The sequence below is a fragment of the Suricata suricatta genome, chromosome 2 (genome assembly GCF_006229205.1).
Source record: "Suricata suricatta isolate VVHF042 chromosome 2, meerkat_22Aug2017_6uvM2_HiC, whole genome shotgun sequence".
Classification (NCBI taxonomy): Eukaryota; Metazoa; Chordata; class Mammalia; order Carnivora; family Herpestidae; genus Suricata; species Suricata suricatta.
In genome coordinates, this window is record NC_043701.1 from 50,004,257 (window position 1) to 50,018,824 (window position 14,568).

The 14,568-nt window shown below is 51.9% G+C and overlaps 1 protein-coding gene across 7 annotated transcripts in view; it reads right to left on the reverse strand.

The window, feature by feature from the left end:
* GRB10 (growth factor receptor bound protein 10) overlaps positions 1 to 10,607 on the reverse strand; it is a 133,929-nt gene extending 123,322 nt beyond the window's left edge. For 6 of the 7 annotated variants that reach the window (XM_029926214.1, XM_029926206.1, XM_029926196.1 and 3 more), the window contains exon 1: positions 10,452 to 10,607. The gene's annotated coding sequence lies outside the window, so the exon portion shown is untranslated. Of the gene's footprint in view, positions 1 to 1,333; positions 2,548 to 10,451 lie in introns of all 7 variants that reach the window. The other variant, XM_029926188.1, reaches the window with a different exon arrangement.
* Between the last annotated feature and the right edge of the window lie 3,961 nt (positions 10,608 to 14,568).

Here is a 14,568-nt window from a genome sequence, read left to right on the forward strand (position 1 = left end):
ATGTTAGGAGGCATCTTCCAAAATCCTGGCCCCAGGGCCCCCCACCACAGCCCAGCGACCTAGCACTGTAAAGAACCATCCAGGTAACGTGCAAGGGGTGGCCAGAGGGAAAAGCGGGGAAATAAGGCTCGAGCGACCCCAGTGCCCTGAGGATCTGCTGGGTACCTCGGCCCTCCAACCTCCTTACTGATCCCAATCTATGTTAGCTGGACACAAAGGTGCATCTTTTTCCAGGGAAGTTGGAAACGATCTGAACACTCTAAACGTCCATCCATCACAAGGATGCCAATGTGTGTGTGTAACACCACATATATGTGTGCGTGTCACGTGATGTGTGGGGGTGTCCAATTTGATTCGACTCGAATGCTGCTATGAAATTATATGGGAAAATACTCCCAACATGTCATGACTTCTCCAACCACATGCTGTACTTCCCACTCCCCAAATCTGCCCGGCCGGCCCTGTCCTTGTGCTCTTGAACCTGCATCCTGCAGAATCCAGGCTCCAGGCCGCCTGCATCCCACATAGCCTCAGGCTGGACACAGTGCCCATGAACACCTCCTAGGACGCCACCTCACCCATGTGCCCCTACTTGGTCTCCACAGCAGTGACCTCCCCACACTGAGATCTCTAAGTACTGGGGGCCATCACGCAGTCCTCAGACCCCCTTCTCACCTCCCTCCAGAGTGAGCACCTTCCTCTCCATCCCTGGAACTATCCCCTATGTCTCTTCTGGGACCTGGCACTCAACTCCCATCAGCACACACCCCACTCCTGTCTGCGCCACAGGTCTGTTGTAACGACTCCCCCCCCAGGCCTCTGTGACCCATGTGTCCACCCTCAGAGGTCCCCTCTGCTTCTCCCAATCAGTGCACGCAAATGTCCTCCACACACTGGCTCAGGTGGAGATCATATATCACCTGCAACCCCGTTCTCTCTTCCACACACCTGCCCCCCAGACCTCAATCGCCGCCCCCCACCATGTCTGGTCCAAGTACTTGGTCCCCATTCCCAGCTGCTCTGCTCCAAGCTTCCCAACAGAGAAGCCAGGGTGGGTCTCTTAAAGTCAAGGACCCCCCATGCCACACTGCCCTCCACTCCCATGCCACCAGGAACTCCAAAACAGCTCTGACAGGGCAGAGACACTGGGAGGGAGGAGCGGGAGAGGAGGTGGAGGCCATCGAGGGAGGAGGGGGAAGAATGGGCTACAGAGAAGGTCAAACCGCGTCTGGAAGGCACTTCATCTCACTTCCACCCTCTGCACCATGTGGCTCCATGAAGCCGTAAAGGAGAACTGGAGGAAAAAAACCATCCAGGGGCTCATAAAACCCACCTATGTCACCAGTAGGTCCCTCCAGCTTCTGAGAATGTGACAGGAAGGTCAGGACAGGCACCGGCCTTTGGCTTGAATTCTTGTGACCTTGTGAGGAGCCACAGCCACATCAGAGTGGAGCCAAGGCCAGGTTCCAGCCCCGCGCCCACCAGCTTGTGTCCCGTGGGTGGGCGCACCTGCTGGACATGGCCCACGTGCTCCTGACCCCTGAGCCTCTCCCCTTGTGGTCTTTCCGTCCATGCCGCCAGTCTGTCTGGGACACAGCAGGTCACCAGCTGGCTTCCTCCACAACTTCTCTGAGATAAAGCCTCCATTTACCCCCATTAAAAATCCTTCCGGTCTAGACACCACTGAGCCCCAAATATTATACAGTAAAAGCTTGGACTGTGAGGAACTTGTCCTGCGAAGGTTCCACAGAAGAGCAAACATTTCTAGTAAATGTTTACTTGATAAATAAGCGATGTCTTGCGATATGAGTCGTATGTGACGCCAAATGTCACGTGATCACAACTGAGCCAATGGTTTTTTTAAATTCGCTTCCACATATGAGCGCTTTGGATGTTAACCTGTTTTCAGAATAAATTATGCTCACACACCAAGGTTTTTCCTGTAAGAGAATGTATCTCCTTAAGGGTTCGATCTGGACAAGATGAGCAAAATATGGCTCGTAGGGGGGCAGAGGCTTCCAATCTCTGCAGGCGGATACATATGACATTATTAAGCGCAGGGCAAGGAGGGGGGAGCCGGACAAACCAACCTGGACACCCACCACCCTTTGGAAGGAACTTGATGGCAAGTGGGGGCACGCCTGCCTCTGGGGCCAGAAGGGACAGCATGTGCCTCGCTGAAATTACCGCATGGCGTTTACATGTTATGTAGACAGGTATTAACAAGGCCACATCAGAAAGGGAAGGGGCTGAGCTTGGGCGAGTGGTAGAAACTGGGGAGAGGGGGAGAGAGGAGGTGGGGTGGAAGGCACAGATGTGGGGGAATGGAGGCTGGTCCAGGTAGAAATATAACCATCTCCGTTCCAGCCTCACAGACCCTGAGGGAGAACAGCTCTGATCTCATGGACAAGGTGAGACCCACCCCCCAAAAAGAAAAAAAGCTATTAAGGCATTTCTTTCACAACCACGATGGGAAGTCCGGACTCCTGCTTCAGGAAGACGTGTGAAAACAAAATACATCTTTTTTAGAAACTCTGCTTCTCCCGCCTAAAAAAAAAAAAAAAAGGTCAAAATGAGTCTCTACAACATAGATGACCCTAAAAATTGTTCAAACTGCAACGTTCTAGAGGCGTACAAATGCATTAATCTCTTTTCCATGCAGCCTGGATTTTATTACAAAATTCTTTAGGGCCTAATCATAAAATGGAATTTCAAAATTGTTCTGTTAAAAAAAAAGATTTGTATCTCCTCTGGCCACACTAGTCCTACACTAAGGGAGTCACAACGAACCACATAGGGGCACATGAGTGGCTTGGTTGAGCATCCGACTCTAGATTTCGTCTCAGGTCATGCTCTCAGGGTTCATGAGTTTGAGCCCTGCTTCAGGCTCTGTGCTGTCAGCCTGCTTGGGACTTTCTCTCTCTGTCCCTCACTCCTCTCTCTCTCTCAAAATAAATAAATATACTTAAGAAAAAATAACAAACCATCAAGAGTTTTTCTTCTGAAGTTTGCAATTGGCAGGATCGGTCATTTTTGAAGCAACATGTTCCACCACTGTCTCTAAAACTCACAATAACTAAGAAAGCAATCGTCAGTGGAGGGAGCCCCCGACATTCATCACACTCCCTCTGGACCCACAGACATTAACTTGCTTGTCCACGAAGTGATGAGACAGAAGAAGCCCCGACAGGACGAGGAGCACATCTGGAAAGCCACCCTCCTCTCCCCGCCCCCGGCCCATCTTCGGGACCCAGACCTGCTGCTCCTGAAGGCATGGGATGTTTCGATGGAGCCGTTCCATCAGTGGGTACTTGTTATCGTAAATCCCATCACATGTCCACATGTGACTACATCCCTCGTCTTCCTTTCATCAATACTGTGAACTCAGAAAAAAGGAACCGCCCCCCTCGACTCAGAACACTGTGCAGCAGCCCGCAGGCCCGGCCACTCTGTCAGTAATCACGATGCCAGCCTGCCTCCACTCCCAGGAGAAACATCTCTTGCTTGACAGTTGGAATGTCAGGGGCACATGAAGGCCCTGTGGCATCTACCTGTGGGGAAGCGGCCTGCAAGGAGTTCCCTGTGCTACCCTAGGAACCGAGCTCTCTTGGCAGGTGCCAAAGCACGAAGTCCTCGGCACAACTTTTAAGACAGCCACGGGCAACGGCCCGGTCAATGCTGCTCTCAAAACTCCTCTGTGAAGCTACTTGGAAAGCTGAATGAGCTACCATGTCTGGATAAGGACTGGAGAGCAAGAAAGAGATTTCCTCCTTGCTTCTTTTCCCTTTTCTACGGAAGCAGGTGTGCATGTGAAAGTCTCGCTTTTCTCTTTTCTATGGAAGCAGGTGCACACGGGAAGGTCTCCTTGTCACTGTCCATCCATGCATCCACCTCGGGGCGATTCTGTTCAAAAGAAGCTTCCATGACTGCAAACTGTGGAGCCTGACAAGAGGTGCCCCCGGGCTGAGACACCTAGGAGTGCTGGAGTACACCAGCCATGATTCTAAACACCCAAGAGTGGCAGAAATCTATGGCAATTACCAAACCTAGGCTTCCTACAACTACTGCCCAGCGTCCGTTGAGTTCAGCCATGTCCAATACTGATTCCGGAAGAGCTCTGTTTTATATCACAAAGACACAAGACTTCCAGTCTGATGATGCTGACTCCTTTATCAGGAGAGCAAAGACATCAGCCACCATAGACAATGAGTCACCCAGGCCCCACATTCAGCCTGGACTGACCCCCATATCCCAGGATAACTCACTGCTGACCAGAAGGAGGGGCCCTCCAGACCAGTCTGGGCTGTCTGAGAAGACACATAAGGCCAGGGATCATCCTTCACTATTGAAAACATGAGTAAAATACATAAGGGTAGGCTTAGAGCATCCCCAGTGGTTTGCTTCTGACACTACAGACTGGATGGAGCAAGAATTAACGAGATGCTACCCATGCACGTGGAGCTCCCAACCTTGAGACAGAGACCGCTCTCCTGACGTCTCATCACCTTGACTTGCCTGGGCCCCTGTCCTCCCAGCCCAGAACGCACATGACCTGTAGACCACAGCCGCCTCCCCAGGCAGACACCCGGGCCCTTGGCAGGAGGAAATGACATCCCAAGAGGGGGATGGAAGGAAGAACACACTTTCCCACAAGCCTAGAGGGAAGTCCACGTGCAGTAAAGCTAGTATCCTACGGCCGCTGTAGCGGAACAGCAGAAGCCTGGTTGAGATCCCAGAGGCTTATCTTACACCCCCGCAACCGTCCAAATTGATTTTGAGGCTGTTACTGCCTGTTGCCACTAGGGCACCAGGGTGGCTCAGTCAGTTAAGCATCGGACTGTTGATTTTGGCTCAGGTATTGATCTCCTGGATCGTGAGATCGAGCCAGGCATCAGGCTCTGTGCTGCCAGCCTGGGATTGTCTGTCTCCCTCTCTCCCTCTCTATCCCGCCCCTGCTTGTGCTCTCTCAAAATAAATAAATAAACATTAAAAAAATGGGGAGGGCGCTGGGTGGTTCAGTTGGTTAACCATTTGACTTTGGCTCAGGTCACGATCTTACATTCATGAGTTCAATCCCCACGTTGGGCTCTGTGCTGACAGCTCAGAGCCTGGAGCCTGCTTCGGATTCTGGGTCTCCCTCTCTCTCTGCCCCTCCCCCGTGCTCACTTGCTCGCTCGCTTGCTCTCTCTCTTTCTCTCTCTCTCACTCTCACTCTCTCTTTCAAAAGTAAATAAACATTAACTCTTAAAAAAAATTTAAGGCCTGCTAGCTTATACTTAAGTACTCAAATACCCAAAGTCCTCGGGAACTTGTCAATACTCCACATTTTAACGTGATACAAAGCCTTCCAATCCCGTGATGCACAGAGAACGAGGAAGAGGTGGGCTTAGCAGGCATTTCTTCCCCTCACCCTTGCCTTCCATGCCAGCAGCGACAAGTGGGGGCTGAGTGAGCCCCAGCAAGTAATAAGGCCATGCATGTACATCCTCCACACCCCTCACCCTGCGCTGAGAGGACGTGAAGAGGGGAGCTGACTCTCCCCTGCTTGTGGCTACAAGGAGGCAGTGCTCCAGGAAGGTGGGGGCTTCATGCTGCAACAAGGCTCAGGTGGTGCTGGCTGGACCCAGCAGGCAGGGGTCACCCCACCCGGCCCCATGCAGTCCTGCGGCGATACCCCAATAGGGAAACCACCTGCTAAGAAGGTTACACGGGACCCCAACGGTCACAGCATAAACCCGAGATGTCCAGAGCACAAGTGAAAACCACCTGTCACTCCCACAACAAGGTCAGTGGCCACCTGGAATGAGATGACCGCAGATGCCAGCACTGTGAGGACCCCGGCTGGGACCGGCCAGGGTATCTGAGCAGCCACCACACGCACCAATGCCTCCATGACAAGCACACACATTCTTGAAATAAACAAGAGCGAGAGATCTGCATCTCGAAGGGACCCCTGAGCTGGGTGTGAACAGATTGTTTTTCTTCCTTCAATGTTAGATCAGTGAGATGCCTTCCACCATCAGGGAATAACGCGCTAAGACCCCTACATCTTTGGACCCTACAGAGCAAACAACTCAATCAGATGCAAGGCTGATGCAGACAGATGGGCCACACTCCTGGCTTCTCAGCACGCGGAGGCGAGGAGGTTGGTTCAACACCAGCATCAGGGCACACTGGGTCAAGTGCCCAAACAAGGAAGATATAAAATAAGATGGGCACCCCACGGGAGGACACAGTAGGTCTGCCAAGAGGCCGTGAGGATGCTTCCAGTGTGGAGCGCATGGCAGAAACACAGCTCACAGGAGCAACAAGGGGAGAGAAAGACAGAAGCAAGAACAAGCAGAAAACTCAGAAGCGATGGTTATGGAAGCCAAGAGACAACTGGAGGCCAGAAATGGAGACACACGCCGAGGTGATTGCCAGTTCCTCCAAGGTCTCTCTTCATGGGGGTGCTTGGTGGGCTCACTCAGTGAAGCGTCCGACTCTTGGTTTCGGCTCAGGTCATGATCTCACGGTTCGTGAATTTAAGCCCTGTGTCAGTCTCCTCACTGACCACTCAGAGCCTGCTTGGGATTCTCTGTCTCTGTCTTTCTGTCTCTGTCTCTGTCTCTCTCTCTCCGTCCCTCCCCGCACCCCTCCCCCCCAATAAACTTAAAAAAAAAAAACCTCTTTTTGTGGCTGGCTGGCCTCAAGCTGTGGCACAATTGGGACTCTCTGCTCTTGAAATGAGGAAGACAGAAGTCCGCCCCTTTACAGTTAGATTCTCAGAAGGTTTGGGTTTAAATTATACCATAAACAGGGAGGAGCGACCGGTCAACACAGCCGGGCCAAGAAATGGCTTCCACCTACACCAAGCCCTGTTCTGCTCAACAGGTTACACCAGTAGCAGCAGTAACTAACCCCCCCATCCCCCAGCCTGTATCGCAAGGCTTGGAGCCCAGAGGCATGCCCTCCTGCTGCACGTGGGGGGTCGGGGGGGGGCCACCTCTGCTGCCGGGAGACAGCCCACCCTGGAGGTGCACCCCGCAGAGGGACACAGGGGTGCAACACTCTGCCCAAGTCAACTGCCCCCAAAAACTCTCCAGGGGCGAGAAAGAAACAAGCAATTAAAAACCAGGGTCAGAGGATGGCTAATCTGTGGGAAAAGCTCAGAGGCCTCTGTGGGATCAAGACTAAGAGAATACGGGGTACCTGGGAGGCTCAGTTGGTTATGTATCCGAGATCATGACCTGAGCTGAAGTCAGACGCTTAACCAACTGAGCCACCCAGGTGCCCCTGAGAAACGAGTTCTTCAAGGAATTTCTTGCTACCAGAACATTTCATGTGTGTAGGGCTTGTGGGCAGCCTGTAGACCCCAGCACCCTACCTGGGACAGCAGTTGGCACCAAACGGGTGCTGCTGAAACTAACAAATGACTAGGAAAGTCAGAAAAGCGAGAACTGATCTAATACACTATACACCATGTTCAAGTTAGTGGAGCCTAACGAGGGGACAAATTGTTTCTCTGTAATGGAGGGGAGCATGGAGGACGTAAGGAGTCACACCCTGTCCCCGGTGGGGTCAGCACATGCCAGACCACCCTGTGGAATGGCCTGTGCCCGTAGCCCACACACCTGCATGACCCCTGCTCCATGTCCCATGAAAGTACGTTCTAGAAATCTTCTGGCCAGGACTAAGGGTGCAGTGTGAGGCCACGGAATGATACATACTCACTTTTTAAAAAAAATCTAAGACTTTCAGGCCACCTGGGTGGCTTAGTTGGTTTAATGTACAACCCTTGATTTTGGCTCTGGTCATGATCTCACAGTTCATGAGTTTGAGCCCCTTGTCTGGCTCTGGACTGACAGGGCAGAGCCTGCTTAGGATTCTCTCTCTCTCACTTGCTCACTCTCTGCCCTTCCCCCACTTGCATACACACTCTTCTGCCCCCAAATAAGCATTTAAAAATTTTTAAAAATACAAAATACAAAAGCTAAGATTCTCTACCTTGGACTCATCCCTGGAGAGTCCATCACAAGAGCCACCATGGACCACAAAGGCAGCTGTGGCCACTGCCCAGCCATCCCCTAGATCCAGCAGGCTCCAGGCCCCCCCAGCACCCAGTGGCTCTCACACATGACACATGAGAGGTCATAAGTGAGCGTTCAGGTCAAGAAAGGGTTTTGTGGCTACAACGTTTTTGGAAATGCCCTCCTGGAACAAACGTCAGGGACCCACCACTTAGTCACTATACCCACTGACCTCGCTGAGCATGCAAACTCATCCAAATGGGGAACGGCCAGCCCCAGACCCCACTCCCCACTCCTGGAGGGCACATGTGACATGCCCCACACCGTGCTTCCACACCAGCAGTCACCCACTCTTAAATTGCCCTGGATAATTAGATTTCAAGCCCCAAAAGGGAGGAATGACTGTGAAATGCAGCTTCGTGTCCTTGAGTGCCCACACCAAGACATCCCTGATGAGGCTGTCAGAAGCCAAAGGCTTGCGGCTTTGAAGGACAGCCACAACCAAATGATAAGGGGAAAGATGGGGACCAGAGGTGGAGGCTGAGTAGACAATCTAGGACAAGCATGGGGACAAGCATGATCAGGGACGCTTCTTGCCTTTTCCCGGATGCCTTCCTTCCACACGGCAACAGCGTGCCAGGGACAAAAGCAGTCCCAAACTTCAAGGAGTCTCGGCACCACGCATAACAACCTCAAGGCACGAATGAGGGGCATGGTCAGTAGGAAGGAGCACGGGGGCCATGGAGGATGACCAGGGCCATGTGGGAGCATCAGACGACCCACATCACCAGGTACCTTCCTTCTGTACCACGCCTGCCAGGGCTTCAGGTGCGACATGGTCCCCAGGGAGATAAAAACAGAGACAAGACAAATCACCTGTGCCCCGGTGCGGGACACGGAAGGGGATGGGGGACAGTTGGCTACGGTGAGGTTATTTCCTCCATCATTCTATCTCCACTTTTATTTCTGCAGCCTCCATGAAGAGCCAGATAGGGCGTTTCTGCCCCTTTTCTTCATCTTTGCTCTGAGAAGAGGGTGGAGGATTTCTGGTTTACAGAAGCCAGTCTGTCCCGTGGGCGTAAAAGTCTGACATCACGGTTCACGGGAAGTGAGCCTCGCCCAGCAGGACAGGGGGCAGGAGCAGGGGAAGGCAGATTACCCGGACTCCGTGTGGGGGAGGTTTTCTCCATGAGGGCTCACTGGTTGGTGGGGGGTGGGGGAGGGGGGGTGATCACACCACAGGAAAAAAAATCAACTTTCATGATCACTACCCAAAGAAAAAGAAACACAATGTGAACAGGATTCTAAAATGTTACTCAGCATCTGGGGTACCTGGGTGGCACAGTCAGTTAAACGTCCGACTTTGGCTCAGATCAAGATATCGGGGTCTGTGAGTTGGGGCCCCATATCGGGCTCTGTGCTGACAGCTCAGAGCTTGGAGCCTGCTTCAGATTCTGTGTCTCCCTCTCTCTCTGCCCAATTTCACTCTGTCTCTCAAACATAAATGCTACAAAAAAAATTTTAAAGAGGTAATTAAGGTAAACCAGGTCTCAGGCAGGCCTTAATCAAGAGGACTCATGTCTTTAGAAGAGAAAGAAAGCAGGACACAGATGCACACAGGAAGAAGGCCACGCAGGGACAGAGGAGAAGACATTCATCTACCCGCCAAAGAGAGAGGCTTTAGAAGAATCTCAGACTTCTGGCTTCCAGGGCTATGATCAAACACACATCTGTTGTTCAAGCTGCCCTGTCCGGGATATTTGTTACAGCAGCCTGGACTGACTGATAGAGTCTCCGACACCCACACCGTCCTCTCTGGGAGCAAAGGCTGTAGCAGGCCTGTTTGCTGGAAGACAGTTGTGGCCTCAGCTCTCCCACTAACATCGCAGCCCTGCAGACAGCACAGTAAGAACCCCGCACCCCAGGCGACCGGGACAGAAGAGAAGGTCCACGCTCAGGTGTAGCACCTGCCCCAGACCCTCATTATTTACGGGCACCCCACTACCAGGGCTAAGGTAGGGCAAACTGGGCACAAGCTCTATCAGAAGACAAAACCTGGAGTGGCCCCCTGTTCTGTTCTGGGCTGTTACCACACGCAATAGATGCCTACTTCCCAGGGCTCAGGGTGCATTTCTCAGAACAACCCAGGAAGGCATCCTCACCCCTTCTTGACAGAGCACCAAGGCGGGGTGGGGGGGCAGCTGGAGAGGGAGAGGCGTAGAGGGTGGTCTGCAGAGCCCAGGGGGGCCCAAGGGAGAAGAGGGGAGGGGACACAGAGAGACAGGTGCAGAGAGGCCCTGCAGAAACATGGGAAGAAAGCATCCACTGTTAGGCTCCTGCCAGCAGCGACCCGCATGTATTGATCTCGGCTCAATCAATATTTACCAGATGCTTCTCCAAAGAGAAACTCCTACCTCCGGGTAAATACCAGACAGACCTTACCTGTCAGGGGCTCGCTCGGGCTCTGCTGGTTCACCAGCTGCCTTGGCTTGACCGAGAGGACCCAGGTGAGAACCAGGTGTCAGTGCCGGTCCGGTCACGGGGACCCTGCTCCCCACGGCACCCTGCTCCGGCTCAGCCTCATGCCCAGCTCCAAAGCTGAAAAGTCAAAGAGGCCATCACTGAACACCTTGAATTCGACCGATCGTGAATTTTCTGCTCTGTACCCAAAACTACAGTATTTTTTAAAAACAGACACACGGGATTTTTTTTTCAGGGAGACTTAATCTAAAAATTTCTTCAAGGAGCAGAACAAGGAAGACGGCCAAGAGGCGCAGGCTTCTAGTTGGCAGGTCAGCCCAGCACGGAGACAGATCCTGGCGGTGGAGATCGTAGGAGCAGAGGGAGGCTGCCTGGGCCCCAGGTCCCTCACTGTTTTGAGTCTTCCCCCCGCAGTATAAGCAAGGGCCCCCGAGGCAGGCTGGGAATGAAAGCGCGGACCTCTGCCTTCTCACAAGGCCAAGTTTACCTAAAATTCATGCTTGGAGCCCAGATCCAAGCCCACATCGTCGTTCCCAGGGCCCTCAGACAACAATGCTCACCTCAGCCCACAGAGACCCTCCTCCAACTCAGCCCAGGTGCAGGCAGAGAGCACAGGCTCATGTCCTCCTCAAGGTGGACACAGGGGCCACGGGAAGGTGCAGAAGCGGGCGGCCCTGCCGTCTGAATCCTGCCCACTTCCTTTTTCATCACCTGCTGCAACTCCTCTACGAAAGACAAGCAGCAGGGCTGTTCTAGGCTTGAAGGGGAGTGTCTGCACCCAAAGGCTGGAGGGAAATTTCCGGTCACCACGGTGCTCCCTGAGCCGGGCTCCTCTGCAGGAAGTGGGGAGAGAGCGTACCTCCCCAAGGATGGTAATATTTGGCATCAGAAGGCTACTGAATCGTCACCTGTCCAATGACACATACGCCCCCAAGGACTCAACAGGGAGACAAGCACAGAGCAAGGGCACAATCCCTGCATCTTTAGCAATACTGCCACCTCTGTGCCTCTGAGCCGGTCCACTGCCAGAGAAGGGGGTGCCCCTGTGGAGAGAGGGGCTCCCTCGCCTAACCTTTCCCAATCACTCAACAGTGGAAATAAAACCTGCCCTCCCGTGACCTAGAATTTCCTAGAAATCAGGGACCTAGAATTTGCTAGAAAACCACTACAGCCAGTGTCACCAGATGAACAGATTAGAAATCAGGCACGAGAGCCAGAGAGCCCTGGTGTCTCCCAATGCCACCCAGTCTCTGCAGGTGTCATCTGGGCGAGGCAGCAAGGCACTGAATTCACGGAGTCTGAGTCCCCAGTTCCAAAATCAACCTGGAAGTACAATCTCCCCTGAGGGCTTTTATGGGGAAGAAATGATCTGATGCATGTAATGCTGAAGGATCCAACATACGGTAAACGTGAAATGAATACTAGATATCGTGAATATGACGTGGCCGCCATTGGCCCGTTCTCAGACGTAGAACACATCAGACACATCTGAGCTGTAATGTGTACTGATGCTCAGACAGGACACTGATCTTGTTAGGATCGAAAGGGGCAGGCAGGACACAAAATTATGTGGCTGCTCAACACTGAACATCACATGCAGATGCAAAGGCATCTCCTTCCGATCCCAATGTCAGTCTAGAAGAACCTCTAAGTCTGAAAAGGATTACAGTAATTATGTCGAGTGAAATGTCTCTAAATTCTAGTAACTAGATTGTACATAAATTTAATTTTAAAAATAAAAGGGTGAATGGTCAAACAAGTATGAGGGTCTTTGAAATGACAATGGGCCAGAATTGGGGACATGAACTTGGGTCACATAACAAATCCACTCCTCATTCTCTGAGAGGTTTCCCATCTTTTCCAGAGAAACTAATCTTTTTCTGGAGTCTGAGCCAAATGCCCCATGACTATTTCCAAAAGTATCTTTCATGCATATGCTTCTAAATACAACAGGACACCTGGCTGGCTGAGGGGGTTAAGGGTCAGACTCTTGGTTTTGGCTCAGGTCCTGATCTCACAGTTCATGGGATCGAGCCACACGTCGGGCTCTGCACTGATGGTGCGGAGCCTGCTTGGGATTCTCTCTCCTTCCCCCTCTCTCTGCCCTTCCCCACTCTTTCTCAAAATAGAAACAAAACTTTTTTTTTTTTTTAACTATGGGCAATATAAATCAGTCTATAATTAAAGAAAAATGACATCCAGTTTTTTGTCCAGCTTATCAGACTTCACCCATCTGTGTCTATTTTTAAGAACATGACACTGGGGCGCCTGGGTGGCTCAGGTCATCATCTCACAGTCTGTGAGTTCAAGCCCCACATTGGGATCTGTGCTGACAGCTCAGAGCTTGGAGCTGCTTCAAATTCTGTGTCTCCCTCTCTCTCTCTGCCCCTCCCTTACTCATGCGCGCTCTCTCTCTCTCTCTCTCTCTCTCTCTCTCTGTCTCTCTGTCTCTCAAAATAAACAAACATTAAAAATAAATAAATAAATAAATAAAAAAGAACGTGGATACTGAACTTCCCAGCAGACAGAACAAAGACAGGACGGTGTCTGAAAACAGAGAGCTGTAAGGGCTACGGAGATACGTCCTCACCAACAGCAGGATGTGTGCCCTGGCCCGTCCACACCCACGGCCGCAGTCACCAAGGCCAGCAGAGCACAGCCGGACATGCTGTCCGAGCTGGCTGTGTGCGCTCACACCTACCAGCGGCCCTGGGACTCTGTGCATTCGCCCTTCAGTCCAGCCAGCATGCTCCTGCGGGTTCAGAGTCAGACACGGTGCGAACTTGAAATTCTACATGCATGACCGTGGGCACAAAACAAACATCGGAACTTCCTTCCAGAGTGTTTCAGAAACAAAGGACCCCTTGATTTCCCTGTAGTATCTGCAATATCTTCCAAAAATTCCAGAGTGAATATCGAGCTTCCCCATGCTAAATATTTAGAGTAATAACAGTGACTATTTAGACGTTCAACAAACCCCAACGTTCATGAGGAGGCTAGGGTTCCGCCACACAGCTCTGGAATGAAGTCTAGTTCCTTATAAAAGGGGACAGAATAGCCTTAATTTAAAAAAATCAAATTCAGCTCTGTGCTGTCAGAGCCCACTTTTGACAGCAAATTGGGATAAACCACCTGAGAAACAGATCAATGTAATGGAATTGAAGGAAAGGCAAGTTTTTTTAAAAAGCCATTATAAAAGTTCAGAGTGCTACTGCCTGAACTGTGGACAGCCGAAGAGAGAATCCAGGATTAAACTGAAACACCACTCCTCACGTCACTTGCAGCACGATGTGCCGTTGCAGCCACGCCACGGTTATTCCCGTGGTGGACAGGACGGGTCATGAGGAGAAAGGAAACTGGGAGCAGAAAGAAGTTAACACACAACAACATTCCCACCCAAAACACCAACGTCACATTTTCCACCTGGTGAACACACAGGACACGTTCAGCCACAGCAACCCAGCAGGGACTCAGCTCCTGGGCGGCCCGTCCACCAGCAGACACTCAGCAGAGGGTGGGGGTGGAGGGCTTGGGGGGGGGGGCACTCCAAAGTCTTAGAAAGTCAGCCCAGGACAAAGCCACCACATCCCAAACTGGTTGCCATCACTGAAACTGACACAACTTAATCAAAATGTATGAATGGGCTCCAAACAGGGTTCTCAATTCAAGGGATAAGCAAAGCCAATGATCCTAGAACCAGTCTTCCCCATGTGGCTTCCAGGAGCCACCAAGCAAGCTGGAAGATGGGTTACCCAATAGACCGGTGTCCGTGGCCACCCAGCCTGGAAGGGCAGTAAGCCAAAAGAGTGCCTGCTTGAGAGAGGGGGGACACCCCTCTAGAACTAACCCAAGATCAGCACAACAGTGAGGGTCAGGATAAACCCACGCACACACAGACACGGTAACGGACCCGAGAATGGGGGGAAATGCCCTTTCTCCGTAGCTGATACACACACATGCACATTTCAGTCCAGTGCTAGCAACCGCCCCACCTGAACTAAAGAACATCACCCCTTACCGGAGGTGCGTAAGAGACCCGGGCAAATGGAAACATGCGAGTTCCTAAACGGAAAGATTA